Genomic DNA, 10,304 nt, shown 5'->3' with positions numbered 1-10,304 from the left:
AATAACCTTTGCATTGTATAGTACGGTCAATGTAATTTCCAATGAAACAATATTTTACAGTCATGATTAACTGGAATTTTCCCCCATAATAAAGATTAAAACTACAGTCTCATGCAAGCTATACAAACTTTTTGCTACTAAGCCACACCTCCAATCCTATGTAGAATTCTTAAAAGACAAAGAGACATTTTGAAAAACTTACTCAGTTTTCAAAAGATATCCACAGAAAAGAGAAAAGATTAAAAAGAATACCTGTAATGGAGAATAAAAGGGAAATTAACTACTTCAGACCAAAGATATTTGTGAAAAAATAGTTTGAAAAGGCATAAAGAGGAATCAAAAAGCACTGAAAGGAAGAAAAAGGAAGAAACCTGTCAGTTTTACTTGAGTTTTTATTTACTTCCTTTATACAATAAAATAGAATACTCAATTCATTTTTTTGAGAATGAGGCAATCCTGTGTATTGTATTAATGAAGGCTTTATTCGCTTGCTTATTCCATAAGGTATAGATAAAAGGATTCAAAAATGGAGCAACTGAAGTGTTCAGCACTGAAATTACCTTGGAAAAAGAAATCCTTTGTTTGACTAATGGCTTAACATACATGTAGATGCAGCTGCCATACGACAGGGATAGCATGATCATGTGAGAACAACATGTGGAAAAGCCTTTTTCCTGACTAGTTGAAGGGATTTTTAAAATTGTCACAGCAATAAAAGTGTAGGACATTTTCACCAACATCAGTGTGACCAAGAGTGTCTCCAAAGCTGAGTGAAATCCCATCATCTCCAGGAGCTATGTGTCTGTGCAGGAAATCTGCAGGAGGGGAGTAGTGTCACAGTAGAAATGATCAATAATGTTGGAGGCATAGGAATCAAGATTTAGGCCTAATAGGAGTGGTGGAAAGATGACCAAAAAGCCAGAAAGCCAAGAGCTGAGAATGAGCTGTGTGCAGATTCTGTTGCTCATGATGGTTGTGTAATGCAGGGGCTTGCAGATAGCATAGGCCATTGCTGGCAGCAAGTAAAATTCTTATGCTCCAAGTAGGATGGCTGAAAACACTTGAGTGATACAATTATTACAGGAAATAGTTTTATCCCCAGTTGTTATAATAGCTAGCAATTTATGAACGCATGTAGTAGTGTAGGAAATTTCTAAGAAGGAAAAATTTCTAAGAAAAAAATACATGGGAGTCTTAAGGTGGGAATCCACCAGGGTGAGTGTGATGATGATCAGATTGCCAGTGATGCTTAGCAAGTAGGTGAGAAGCAGGAAGATGAAGAGCACAACTTTCAATTGTGGGTCATCAGTCAAACCTGCCAAGATGAACAGTCACTCTTGTATGGTTTCTCATTATGGTCCTCTAACTCTTACCATGTCTGAATATAAAAAAAAGTAGTTATCTTTTTATCACAATGGCTTTGCAACTAATATTGAAGTTGACCTCCACATGTCTCAGAGAGAGCAATGCAATGAACATTCAAGTTTTAAAGATGGTTATATAATGTTTTCAGATTATCTAAGCAGAGAATTAAGACATGAATTTGCAGTTCTACTGGAGAATAATATACATAATGGCAATGATTGTTCATTCTTTTTATGTGAATAAAGTAGAATTAAATTAAGGAGCTTAAAGACAGAAAAAATACTCCTTTTTTGAGAATTACCAAGAGTTGGAATGGAATGTTACTTTCCTTTTCAGTTAAAGAAAATTAATTCAATAAAATGAAGTTTACATAAAAACCCAAGTGATAACCATCAGTCCACATTTTACATTACACACACACACCCCTATCCATTCACAACATATAGGATTAGTACATGATTACCACTTTACACATTAAATCAAGCTGAAATGCCTATTCTTACTGCAAATTTTTCATGTGTGAGGTTCAATTTCAAATAGGTGAAAACGAAGCATAGGAAACAATTGTATTTACTGTCCCTATTAGTATTCCCATTGCTTAGATCTTGATTTTCATCCTCCATTCTTTTTACCCTGAACCCTAATAACAAATCAGCAGGAATAATATGTAACATGAGTGACTGCAGATAGACATTGACACTTCTGCATTTCCTTCTTAAGAATGCACCAAGTAATGTGAATATTGGGATGCAGAAACATAGGAACAAAGAGAAATATATAAATGTAGTTTTATGAGATGGGGGAAAAATACAAAGCTTGTGGAAATCTAGAGAGATAAGGATCCTTAAAGATGGGATAATGAACTTAAAAAAATTTAAAATGTTAAATATAAATTTTTTTCTCCATCTAATTCTGGTTCTTATTATATTTTCATTCTTTGTTTAGAGAATGAAACATGAACAATTTTGAGCTCAGCATAGACGAAAATGAAGAGGATTATTTGGTGAATTTCAAAAGCATAATGAATCTCTGAATAAGACTGACACAAAATTTAAGTGGCATGTATTTCCATATCATAAGAATATTAAAGTATGATTAAGGGATATTAACAAGTAGATAAATTGTTTTTGAGTCATGGTGTGTATTAAGTGACATAATAAACTTATGCAACAAAATTGCTAATGTTTGCACAGCAAGTAAGTTGGAGGTCTAGTACTTAGATTAGTGATATCTGTGGGGAAAATTTCCTTCCTGGGTATCTGCATTATCAAGCACATTAAAAAGTTACATTTTCATGATGGACATGACATCATATGACAATGTTTTCTGTGTTGAGGATATCATGACAATTATTTACAATATCTAAAATGTACAATATTATAAAGAAAACATAAATAACACTAAAATAGACATGTAAGGACAATTAAAATGTGGTTAAAATCATATCTAGAAAAGACTATAAGAGAAAATTCGGATTCTACAATACCTGTAAGATAAAAGAAATCAGACATGGTATTCCTATAAGAGAGAACAGCCTGAACAGAAGGAAAGCAAAGGGAACAAATAGAACTTAATTAGATTAGTGGACAGAGCTTTGCTGTTAAAACCATGATGTGAATAATGTAGATATACATGAGTGAAAAGAAATGACAGTTACTTTTATTGAACATTCTTTACTCATTCAGATAATTATAGAAAATTTCTTAGACTATTTTCCTCATTTATATAAATTGCCTCAGTGACAACAATTGTAGGAATCTATATATCTAAAACACAAAGAAGAATGAAATTTTGTCATTTGCAGGTAAATAGATGGACTCGGAGAACATCATCTTAAGTGAAGTTGGACAGGATAGGAAAGCCAAAAGCCATGTATTTTCTTTCATATGTGGAATATAGACCCAATACAAATACAGCAATATTATGAAAAACTGGTTACACTAAGGGGAGGTCACATATGAGAGAGGGAGGGTAAAAGAAGGAAGTCAAGAATGTGGATATGGTTGATGTACTTTAAGTAATAATGAATATACAAAGATAGAAATAAGAAAAAATAGAGGAGATGAACCAATTAGGATTGATACATACTCTCTCTCTCTCTCTCTCTCTCTCTCTCTCTCTCTCTCTATATATATATATATATATATATATATATATGGAAATGTCACAAGGAAACTCCCTGTATAGCTATCTTAAACAAAAAAAATGTCATTTTCTTTTTTTACAAAATCAGAGAACAGGAAGGCTAAACAGGTTCTGTCTGACGGAGAGAGGTTGGTACCAGTGGGAGGAAGAAGGACTAGGGAAAGTGTATGTGAGGGTGACTAGAGTACAAATCTCTGCACATATGTTTGTAAATGGAAAAATTATACCTATTGAAACTATTCCAGGAATGGGGGAGGGAGGGATAAAGAGGAATGATGGAAGGGTGAATTAAAGTATGGTATGTTTCTTATATTATAAGAACTTTTGTAAATGCCACAATGTACCCCCAGCTACAATTAAAAAAAACAAAGAAAAACATAAATAAAGCACAAAAGTTGGAATTTTACCACGTCAGATCATTCCTTTGTCCACGTCTAATAACATACACACTAACTATCCTCCAACACACTTTAAAAACAATATGCTAGAAATAAAGCCTATGAATGAAATTTCATTTAGTTGTACCAGGAAATATGAATACCAGATTAATTTAATGAAATGTTTTCAATTCTAAAATTGTATTCTATGATCTTTTATTTCCTTAAGTTGAAGAAAAACATGTTCATGTTTTAAAAGCAGAAAAAAATATAAATTATAAATCTATGTAAGAGAAACATTATTTTATATTTTCCAAATATTATTTACATCTTTTGGAATACTAAATCAGTGTGCTAAAAAGTCTTTAAATTGCAAAAATTCATCTAAAAATATCTTAAGGAGATATAAACACAGATTCTGTCAGAAAATCAACTAAAGCTCAATATTTAACTCTTTTAAACCTTTTAAACTCTTAAACTTAATACTGAACTGAGCACATCATACACCATTGTCTCTGAGTGAATCTTACTTTACTCTACAATCTGGGTTGTTTTTTCTCACCTAGAAATGGCACTCTTGAAAAATGATTTGATTAGCTAATTTATTCCAGGAAATCTAGTGCATTGAGGTTCCCCTATTATAATTTCTTTATCCATGTATTGAATCCATTTTTTCAGATTACACACACTGACACAAAAAATTAATCATCCTGATCTTACAGAGTTTTCATGTTCTCTGTGCCCCAGATGAAAACATCTACAGCTGCTGAAAAGGTCTCAGCAGGATTTAGATCACCAAACACCATTTTCCAAGAGACCACCAGTTTTTATCTTCTCTCCAGGCAGTCTACATTTAAAAAAACAAGATACATTTAAAAGAGGTCACTTTAAACTATGTCTCTAAGAGTGCATAACATACAGATTACCCTAATAAGTATTTGCTCTTTGATTTGAGGGAAAAATGTTTATAGTTTTCATGAGAGGTACCTAAATATATCTAATTATTCAAAATACAGGGCTGCATTGCCTCAACATGACTTTCTAGTTGACTGGTGGCCTTAGGGTTCCCAGTTCATTAACTTGTTTTTGAAGGGGTTGATTGATACAGTTGATCCAATCTGTCCATTACTTCAGGCCAACAGTTGTGTGCCATTCTGTGCCTAAGAATAAAGTGGGGAGCTGGTCTCAAGATTCTTTTCAGACCAGCTCCCCACTGGGTGTGGATTAGTGAATGAGGAACCATGCAGGTGCTGGGGTAGCCTTATGTCTCCTGTTGTCCTTACAGAGCCATCTGGTGGAGGATGTGAGACCCACAGATAAAGTTAGGCTCTTGAAGTGGTGTGAAAGACTGGCACAAGATGCTTACTTCTGAAGGGAGGATTCAGATACTATTCTTAAAACAAATCTCATAAATACTTCTCCCTATGCTTTGAGATCAAATGTGTTCTCTACCTGTACTTCCACCAATCCAGGGGGTCCATTCCAATAGCTATTGCTTCATCTTCTTAACCCCCCTTCCCATTATACATGTCTCATACATGGATTGTTCATCTTGATGAGTCAGGTAAATGAGAAACAAGGTTTTTTTTTTTTTAAGAAAAGTCATCTAAAATTAAGTTTCAATTCATTAGGCCCTTTTTTTAGTCCATTTGCTGTTGCTATGACAGAATACCTGAGACAGGCTAATTTATAAAGAAAAGAGATTTATTTTGACTCATACCTCTGGAGGCTGGGAGGTCCCCGATCAGATAGCCTCATCAGATGACGGCTTCCTCCTGTTCCAACTCATGACAAAAAGCAGAAGCAAGATAGGAAAGTGGGTCAAACTCTTATGATAATGCATTTATTCATCCCAGAAAAGATTAATTCATTCATCAGGGCACTGTTCCTAGGATACAAATACCTCCACTAAGCTCCATCTCTCAACACTACTTCATTGAAGGAATTAAGGTTCCAATGTCTCTATTTCTGAGGGAAATGCTCAAATAATAGTTGCCTTGTGTCCAGGTTATAATCTGGAAGATATGCCAACCTGACCTGACTGATCTGAGTTTGCAGTTAGTAGAAAGAATAATACATTCCTTCTTGGAATAATCAAGATGGAACCTTAAAATTTCAAAATAGCTTCAGTTAGCTTCTTACCTCTTTTATTGCTTGACCATTACCCAGGAAAAAGATGAGTAGAAAAGTTCCTTTTTGGAGATGGCAGCATTCATTTGGCCATTCTGCTTCACCTGGGTGCAAGTATCAGGAAGAGATGAATGAGGTGGGGATTCTGAGGCCTCTGTTGAGCATCTGTGTAATATAAATTATCAAGATGCAACACATGACTAAGATTAGTTTCAAGAACAGCAATTGTAAAACTCTCTCCACCAAAGTCCTGGCAAACACATTTTTTCTTTATAAATTTTCATCTTCCAAAGTATCACATAGGTAGGACCAGACAGTAAAAAAATCTTTTAATGTTGCTTTCTTTCATTTTGCATTATGCATTCAAAACCCATCTATGCCTTTGTACTCTTGATAGTTTAGTTGTTCAACTGATGAACAGCCCAGTGCATGGATATATCACATGTTTCCTCATTTTCTTACTTTGAAACATCTTAATTCCTTCCATTTTTTCAACTACTAATAGGTTTCTTATCATTTACATATAGATGTTTGTGTAGATATTGCTTTTCACACAATTGGTAAAGAAGTCAAAGTTATATTTAATAGTTGTTGGACAATTCACAGCATGTATTTCTCCTTATGTATATTTTTGGTAATGTCTCTTATAAGCAATCTAAGTTATTAAATGTAAGGTACATGCTGTTGATAGTAGTTCTTTATTATTCTGCTAAAGCCATCATATAGTTGCAGTGACTCTTGTCATTTTTAATACTGGCTTTCTTAGGTTTTTGTTCTGTGACAAAAACCTGAGAATTATCAAGATTTATTTTGGCTCATTGTTTCAGAGGTTTCTGCTCCCACTTGGCTAGTTCCTCTGCTGTTAGCCTGAGAAGAAGCTGAACATCATGGAGGAGAGTATGTGGTAGAGCAAATTTGCTCATCTCATGGAAGCCAGGAAGCAGAGGGGGAGACAGGGAGGGACCAGGAAAACAATGCCTGCTAGCATCTACCACCATTGACTAACTCCTCCAACTGGACCCCACCTCCTAATGTTTCAAGCACCTCCTAGCATAGTGCCACCAGTATAGACCAATTTTTTCATACATGAGTCAGTGGGAAACATGTCATATTCAAACCATAACACTCTGCCCTTGGGCTGTAAACACTCGTAGCTACTTCAAAATGTAAAATGCATTCAGGCCATCTCAGAGTCCTCAAAGTCCCAACAGTTTCAACATTTTCAAAAGTACACTTCTAGTTTATTATGAGATTCAAGGCCAACTCTTAGGTATGAACACCTACAAAATTTAAAAGTATGTTACATATTTTCAATATGCAATGCCATAGAGTAAAGTTCCCATTCCAAAATAGAGCAATGGTGTCTTAGGAAGAAGAATGGACCAAAGCAAGACTAAAACATAGCAGGGCAAACATTAATCCTGTGCCACCATATCCACCATCCAAGGCACTTTGTGGTATGATACAAGTTGCAGAGGTTGTAAAGCATCCTGCCCCTATGGCCTTGCTGGTTTTCAGCCATATGTCTGTCTATTGGGCTGGCTCTGCTCACTCACTGCCTGCAACTTTCTTCTGCTGACCTTCCTCTTTCCTGGCTTTTCTAAATTCCTGGAGTCTCCATTGCAACTTATGCTTCACCTTCACAATATCATGCATTTCTCTCTTAGGGACTGCCTGAGGGGACTCAGAATCTGCCCCTCATTTCCTAGCCTCCAAGGCCTTGCTTGAAAATCTATGTGGAAAGCTCTATGCACCTATGACTCTTCCATTCTGCACACCTACAAAACAAGCATCACATGTGTGATACCAACATCTGCTGCCAGCGTGATCAGTAGCTGAGGCCATTGGACCACAGGGATTGTGGCCTCTGGGTGCCTGGGTGGCCATACAGAGATACTTCTGTAGAAGGCCCTATGTAAGGAGGATGACATGGAGCATTGGGTCAAAGCAAATTCACTCAAATGAATTAAGTTTAACACACTTGTGTCTCTTGTAGGTAAGGCCTGGCTAATTTCTCAGATACCCTCAAGGCATCTCTGCAAAGTTATTGGATTCTTTCTAATGACACTAAAAAAGGCCATTTGGGAGTCTTTGGTAGGTATACTTTCTTTGGTCCCAACTTTTTACATGTCTTCTCTGAGGAAAATGCAAGTTTTTAAAAAAACTTGTTCACCATTCTCAGTAAAAACATGACTGAAAGCAGCCAGCAATATTCAAGCTACAGCCTGAATATTGTACTGCATTGAAATTACCTTCTCCAGATTAATTAGTCTCTTGCTCTTAAATTCAGCCTCACTCAAAGTTTCAGGGCATGGACAATTGTAGACAAATTCTCTGCCAGAGTGTTACAAGAACTACTTCTAGTACAATTTCCAATGTATTCATTTACACTGAAACCCCATGAGCTATCCTTCACTGTACGTACTTCTATCCACATTCTGGTTTTCTGAGATTCTATCAAAACCACCTAGTAGTAAGCTCTACTCATAGTATCCAAACCCTTTTCTTGCCTGCTTCTCCAACTTTTACAGAATCCTCCCACAAACCAGCTCCAAAGGCTTAAGAAGCACATTGTCAGATGGTCACAACAATGACCCCACTGCTTAGTACCTATTTTCTGTTAGTCAGCTTTTCATTAATGTGACAAATGCCTGAGAAATATCAGTTTAAAGGGGGATTGTTGTGGTGAGGCAGAACATTATGGTGGGGAGCATGTGATAGAACAAATCTGTTCACTTCATGACAACCAGGAAGGAGGAGAGACAGGAAGGAGCCAGGGCCAGAGACCTACTTCCTCCAGGAAAGTCACACCTCCTACATTTTCCAGCACCTCCCAAAACAATGCCACCAGCTGGAGACTAAGATCTCAACACATTATCCTGTGGGGAGAGCTTTATTATTCAAACTGTAACATTAGTGATATTTGTCTTCTCTTATTTTTCTTTGCCTTGTTAGAATTTTATCAATTTTTATTTTCCTACTATTTATTTCATACATTTCCATGTAAATTTTATTTTCCATTTCTTTCTAATTGCTTTAGGTTTCAAGTGTTTTTCTTTTCATTATTATGCAAAATTAGGATGTTGATTTAAATGATTCTTGTATAGACATATATTCATTTAGTGCTGTAATATTCCCTCTAAGTGCTTTGTTATATCTCACAATTCTGTAAGTTGTATTTTTCACCTTTACTTACAAGAAATATGTTTTCCTTTTTCTTGAGACTTCTTTTTGATCAAATATTTAATGTGTATTAAATCCCAAATATTTTGAGATACTTTTGGCTCTCTATTACCATTTCTGGTTTGTTTCTACTACGGTCTCAGAATATATTTGGTCTTATTTCTTTTCAGTTTGCTGAAATATGTGTTATGGCACAGAATTTAGTATGTGTTTATGACTAACCCATATGGATGTTGAGGGAATTATTGTATAAGTGTGGGGAAACCCTGAGGACCCCAGAGACTCTTGGAAAAGAGCGGGGTCACTGTAGCTTTTGTGCAACAGCCCTAAGAGAGATAAGAAGTCCCACAGGGCTTTCTGCAAACTTCCTGTTCTCTCTCTCTGTGGAACAGGGAACACCCAGTTCTGCTTCTGGGCTCATAGCCATAGTGACGTGACAGCCAATCCTAGTACAGAGGTCAAAGGAGAACTGGGGACTGCCACTTACTTCTTCCTACTTTTCTGCACTGCTTAAATATGCTTTTCAGAAAACAAACTGTACCATTGCTGCCCAGCACTTCCTTGTGTTCATGTTGTTATTTGCCACACATTCCCCCAAGACCAGAGGACCCCCCAGCTGCAGCTGATCTGTGGTAAATTGGCACCCAATGTGGGACCCCTCTGAACATCTTGGCAGCTCACAAAAAAAGGAACAAGGGAAGAAAAGGTTTGACACGGAGCCCCAACCCAAGGAATTGAGGACCGTAAGTAGGGGAACAAAATGGGAAATGTTCAAAGTTCAGAGCATAGACACTTCATACAGCTGCTTGTCTGTTTATTAAAAAGCAAAGGAATATCTTACACCCAGGGACAAAATGAAGGTTTTATAGAGACAGTTATCCAATTTAATCCTTGGTTTCCTGAGCATGGAAATTTAGACCCTGGTAGCTGGGAAGCAGATAAGAGAAAATGTAAAGAGAGCTCACCAAAGAGGGGAAAATATTCCTATCCAATTTTTTGGTATATGGTCCTCTATTCATTATTGCTTGGGACCTCTAACAGATCCTTTTAAAGAGGCTCCTGAATCAAGTCTTCCAGTGGACAATAAGGAGGAGGAAAAGTCTC

At 36.3% G+C, this 10,304-nt stretch overlaps 1 pseudogene; it reads right to left on the bottom strand.

Annotated features, from left to right (window-relative positions):
- Positions 1–431: 431 nt before the first annotated feature.
- On the bottom strand, positions 432–1,353 carry LOC109679745 (olfactory receptor 6C74-like; annotated as a pseudogene).
- Between the last annotated feature and the right edge of the window lie 8,951 nt (positions 1,354–10,304).

Source organism: Castor canadensis, chromosome 8, assembly GCF_047511655.1.
Source record: "Castor canadensis chromosome 8, mCasCan1.hap1v2, whole genome shotgun sequence".
Taxonomy (NCBI): domain Eukaryota; kingdom Metazoa; phylum Chordata; class Mammalia; order Rodentia; family Castoridae; genus Castor; species Castor canadensis.
This window is presented reverse-complemented; position numbering and strand designations above follow the sequence as displayed.